Genomic DNA, 5,843 nt, shown 5'->3' on the forward strand with positions numbered 1-5,843 from the left:
GCGGCCCCGCGGTCCTCCTTCCTGGGGCTGCAGGGCTCCGCTGGGTCACGCAGATGCCTCCGCCTCGGGGAGCAGGGCTGCGACTGGGAGCGGGCGCTCGGGCGGGAAGCCCAGGCCACAGGTGGCAGCTTTGTTCCTGGCGGGATCTCGCTGACCCTTGTCCGCCGCTGAAGTGCAGAGGGCCAGAGAGGGGAGGTGAGGCTAGAACACGTCTCTCTCTGGACCAGGCGCCTCTCTTTAGGGACCCAGCGACTACAAACACTGGAAGCTCAACAGACTGGGACCCTCACGTCTGGCCCTCGTCACACACGCCGACCCCTCTGGTGTGTCCAGCAAAGCTGCTTTATGTAACCGAGCCTCCCAGGGGTCTCACCGAGTGTAAAGCTGACCCAAAGCGTCACCATGCTGGGCGTGTGTGAGTTTTCAGTCAAAGACACTGGGCAGTCACAGCAGACAAAGTGGGGACAGCTCTAGCCGGGGGCCTCTCGTCCGCTGGGAAACGTGTGAACACACATGTCAGCATGGTGACTCCTGGGGAGTGCAGATGAGCAGGGGCCCCAAGGCGCAGCGCGTGCACGGTGGACAGTGGACGGATGGGACAAGTTCGAAAAGGCCTGGGGGGGGGCAGGTCCTCAGCGGAGGCTCCCTGAGCCACCAGACTGGGTGGGGCCACCGCAGAGCAGGGGAGAGGGGAGTTGGGGGGAGCTGGGGGTGCTGGGAGGAGCTGGGGGGCACCTGGGCACAAATGGCCGGTCTTGCTGCCATCTGCAGGGGAGGCGTCTCAGCTCCCCGAAGCCACGTTTGTGTTGGTCAGGGTGCCCCAGAGACAGACCCGATAGGCGGCGTGAAAGTGGGGGTGTATGTGTGCGAGCGTGTGAGCATGCGTGTCTGAGCGTGCACATGTGTTGGCATGCACATGTGCACGTGTGGGTGTGAGCATGCATGGACATGTGAGTGAGTGTACGTGAACATGCGTGAACATGCGTGAGCGCGTGTGTGTGCAGATCAGAGGCCGATGCTGGCTCACGCAGTTGCGGAAACCGGGGAGTCCAGCCCCTGCCGTCTGCAGGCGGAGGCCGGAGGCCCCAGAGTGCGGAGACCCAGGGCAGCGGGCGGTGCACACCCAGCCCCGGTGGTGGGTGGGGAGCAGGTCGTGTGCTCCCTTCGCGCTGGGCGCGGCCACCGACTGCGCCTCTGGAAAGTCCCTCCTGGCACCCAGGGGCGGGGCAGCCCCCCCGGCCAGTCACACGGACACACACCGCAGCCACCGCACCGGGCCGTCCTCTCGGGGTAGGGAGTGGGAACCGCAGGGAGCGGGGAGGCGGGAAACACGTGACCAGACAGGTGTCCGTGCTCCACGGAGACCCTGCCGAGCTGGGGCATAGTTTGTGTTGACTGAGGCAAGCAGGCTAACAGCGTTTTCTAAGTTGGAAACCAGCTGTTTAAGCTGAAAGATGAAGGAATCCGGCGTCTGTCACTGGGGAGGCGGCTCCCAGGGGAGGCTGGAGTGCAGTGAGGGGCACCAGAGGGCTCGGGACTTAGTCCTTGGCCCCATTCCCACCAGGGGGGACAGCGGGGGCACAGGTGTGGACCCCCAAGGCCCAGGCCCGCAGCCGGGTGTCCGCCTCCGTTCACCACGAACCCGCATGTCGTCAAGGGTCCCCAAGTCTTCAAACAAACTTTGCTACAAAAAACGCCCCATTCCTCAGATTCCAGCTGTGGCTCCTGAAGCGCCTTCTCCCATGGCAAAGCCGGCCCGGCGCGCTCACCAAGCATCTCGCACTGTCCGCGAAGTGCGCAGCCTTCCAGGCCCGTGTCACCCCCAGGCCACTTCCCATTTCCACTCGAGTTATATTTTCTCCTCTCCTTCGGTTTCCGTTAAGTCCTCGATAGGAGGACAGACAGAGGCACGGGAAGGTGGCGACCACGCTGGGGTCCCTCCTCCTGCCTCTCCCCCTCACCGGGCTCAGCGGGACACGTCCCATCGGGAGGATGGCATCGAAAACGTGGCAAGAGGCAGGTGTGACCACTCCCAGCCCTCCGTCCTGGGTGGGGAGGCTGCCTCGAGGCCCACGCGGAGCACCTGCTCACACGCATGCACGACGCCGGGGACTCCTCTGGAGAAAGTGCTTCTCAGGCCATCTTCAGTTTGAAAACCAGTAATGTCACAGCTTTCGAGGACCAGCTGACCAGGTGCAAATGGGGGCTGATGCAGCCCCCTCGCCATGGGCACTTTCTCCAGGGACCAGCGCCTAAGAGATGCAGCAGCGAGTCCACCGTGGGGGGAGGGGAGCCAAGCAGATCACGGAAACACGTCGGCACCACGGGGCCTGCCGCGGACAGACGACCTCTGCTGACCCAGCTCCACAGGCCCGACGCCGTCCGGCCACGCGAGCTGGAGCAGCCGAGTGGACTCAGCTCGGCCCACAGGCGCCCCCTGGGAGGGGGCATCACGCGTTCCCCGCAGTGGAGACAAGCTGAACGGCCTCAGAACCTGGAGGAAAAGGTTCTGAGCACTTGCGTTTTGTTTTGAGTGGCAGGCGAGCAGACCGTGTCTCGTTCTGCAGTCACTGTGACAGGGACCTTGAGAAAAATAAGCGTTCGAGGCAGCGCCCGGCACAGCCCGCTCCCCACGGTCACGGGCACGGCCCGCGAGCCTCCGCCCCACTTCCGCACGCGCACGACTGCCCACGCCCTGGGGGTGTCACGGACGCGATGCCACTCCGTGACACTCGTCGTGGGGGACACAAGTCACTGCACATTGGCAGGACCCACCGGACGGTGCCACCCTGAGGGAGACCCTGACGGACGGCAACTCCAGCCCACAGCATGCTGGTTCTGGCTCGTCCCTTGTGGCGGACGTGCCGGCTGGGGGGACCGCCTGGACGTCCCCGGGGATGGCCGCTGCCCGGACGCCAGTCCTGGTTGCTGGCACGAGACCCGGGGGGAAGGCGGGCGTGTCGGGCTCGGCCTTGCCAGGGTCTCGGCACCTGTGAGGAGACCTGGGCTTGCCCTGGAGGCTGGGGCCGGTCACTCACTCACCATCACCTGCCTGCACTGCGCCCACAGCTTCTTGGCAACAACTGTGACAATGACAGACAACAGCTTGGCTCACGGAGCCAACGGCCCAGCATTGGAGCCAGCACCTCGCAGTGAATGTGCTGGGTAGGAAACGGGCGGGGAGGGTCTGCAGTTCTCACGTGTCACGAGCAGCTGTGATGGGGACACATTCCAGGCAGAGGGGTCGTGGGACACACAGGGGCTGACGTGGGCAGGATGGTCTGCAGCCCAGGCCGTTCCAAGAACTTGAGAGTCATTTTGGCAAACTGGCACAAAGCTAAGGCCTGTTTTCCTGTTAGGTGACATAGGGCCATCCCCCAGACACAGGAAGGCAGGGAGGGGTCCCCCAGGGAGGGACAGAAGCTGTGTGGGGTCCAGAGGCAGTGAGGTGACCGTACAGCCTCCCCCCCCAGGCCAGCGTGGACCCGAGGGGCAGGACCAAGCCCCACCTGGAAAAGGGACCAGGGGCAGAACACACGGCCGCTCAGCCTGGAGGGGAGACGGGGCCTGTTCTTCCCGTCCCGCACTGTTCTTCCTGGGCTGGTGGGCAGGACTCAGGTTTGAGGACCCCGACAAGCCATTTCTACCCGTGTGCTTCGCGCCCGTGAAAGGGGTGACGACACGTGTGGGTGGCCGGCTGCGCCTCCCTGTGGCAGGTGTTGGCCGCGAGCTGTGTCCGGCGTGGTCTCTCTCCTAGCCAGTCCCTCAGGTAGTCAGAGACACTGAGCTTCACCAAGGAGTTGCCGCCGGGTCCGGGGCTCGCCTTTGGCTCCTGGCCGCTCACGGGACTCAGTCCGTGTGGGGTTCAGCGGAGGCCCCAGGGGCCCCACGCCGTTCCCACCCATGTGGGCGGCAGACACGGTGGCTGAGAACAAGCACGGGGCGGGCAGGCAGGGAAGGCCCCGCTCACCGCCCCTCACACGTCGGGGGACAGCACTCCCACACTCGCGAGGCGGAGAGTGGCCTCTCGTCGGCCCCTGTGCCTGCGTCTTGGCACCGAGGACACCAACAGGAGAAGGGGAGGTTGGTGGTGGCTGCGGAGCTGGGCTCCCTGTGCTTCAGGCACCTGTGCCCCGGAAGGTGGGGGGCAGGTGCCCGGCTGTGTCCACTCACACAGGAGGAGCACACGGCCACGGACGGCCCAGCCCGTCTGGGTCACGGCGGCTGAAGCAGAGCCAGGGCCACGAGGAGGGGCAGCCCCCTCCGGGCACCGAGAACAACCGGCTGCTGCCACGTGCCCCTGGCAGAGCTGGTCTCACGGCCCGGCGGCCTCCATGGCTAGGTGGGCCGGGGCTCCCGCTGCTGGCCAGGTGGGGGGTGGTCCTTGTTTGGAGGTGTCTGCCTCCCTGTCACACTGTTCTCGGTGCTTCGAATAACCCTTCTCTTCTGATTTCAGGAACAGCCGAGGCTCATCGCTGTTTTCCAAGCTGTGCGCAAATAGAACAAGGTCATCTGCCTGCCACTGGGAACGATTTTTCTGACCTGCTGGCGTGGCTTTTGTGTATGCACGTGTGTGTGCGTGTGCAACAGCGTCGCACAGTGTGTCTGGTGCGATGCTCTTCCTGGTGCTGCCGGTCAGGGACATTTGCTCCGAGACCCGGTCAGAGACCACGTGCGGGTTTGCCTGGATCTGTTCGGCCGGAACTTTGCAGCTGCACATCGGTTTGACTTCGCTTCCCGTCTTACACATGGCGAAGAGGCAAGTGTGCGTGTCTCCGACGTGCCGTGCGCGGTGGCTGTGCCCTCCACGCAGACGCCCGCAGGGGGCTCTGTGTCGGCTGCAACGTGGCCGCCGGCCCTTACCCAGCCCGGCATCACCGTGACGACAGGAAACAAACGCGAGAACGCCGTCCACACTGACACTGCCCGCATTCGCGCTGACCAGAACAGTCAGCTGCACAGAGCAATGTCCCAACCGCAAAGAAACGGCCTGGGAGTGGACGCGCAGCGGGACCAGCGCCAGGGGCCAGGGGCCGGGCGGGAGGACGGCCCTTGGCCAGGTCGGCAGTGGAGGGTGGGGGCGGTGGCCGGGCACAGCCCGCACTCAGCGCTGCACATGCTCGCTTGGCTGTGCAGCCGGACTCGCAGAAGCTGGGGTGCGGAGGGCCGCCCCGGCACCGGGGGCCCCCGCTCCCCCTGCAGAGTCCGGGCTGAGAGAGAAGGGCTTCACAGCGCCGGCCCCCTTCCCACCCAGGACACTCACGGACTTGCGAGCCCATGAGGAGAGGTGACTAGTCAGCTAAACTTGACACCAGGGTCACAAGACAAGCTGCTGGGAGTCTGTCCCCTGTCACCTGGGGCCAAGAGCCACAGGAAACTGTGTGCGAGGGGCCGTTGGCCTCAAAGCAAAAGATTCCAGAACCAACAAGGCAGGGGCAGATCGTCTGTGAAGCACAGCACACGGCACAGCACGGCTGCTGCAGCCCCGCTTCCCGCCCCGGCCTGTCCCGCGGTGGCAGAGACCCAGCAGCCCCCCGGGACCGGGCAAACACGCAGACGTGCACGCAAAGTCCTGGCAGAACCACACCGCTGGGCCCGAAGCAAGTCAGAGCCAGACTCTGTTCTGCCAGAGACGGCGGCATCGCCAAGCCTGCCACAGACGCGGAAAACGCGACGAGCCACGTTTCACAAGAGACCAGAACGCCAGCAGCTCCCTCTCCCCCCAGGCTCTGTCTTCAGGCCTTGAGACCTGTCTCCGCTCTTTCTCCTCCAACCGCCAACCCGCTCGGGCAGCGCGAGCTCCTGGGCTGCAGGCGGGCTCACGGGCGGACTGCCGCAGCCTC

At 65.3% G+C, this 5,843-nt stretch overlaps 1 long non-coding RNA gene across 1 annotated transcript in view; it reads right to left on the reverse strand.

Annotated features, from left to right (window-relative positions):
• Positions 1–5,843, reverse strand: part of LOC112481236 — a 46,858-nt gene that overhangs the window by 17,524 nt on the left and 23,491 nt on the right. The gene's annotated exons all lie outside the window — the stretch shown is intronic.

This window comes from Pteropus alecto, unplaced genomic scaffold (assembly GCF_000325575.1).
Source record: "Pteropus alecto unplaced genomic scaffold, ASM32557v1 scaffold14, whole genome shotgun sequence".
Taxonomy (NCBI): Eukaryota; Metazoa; Chordata; class Mammalia; order Chiroptera; family Pteropodidae; genus Pteropus; species Pteropus alecto.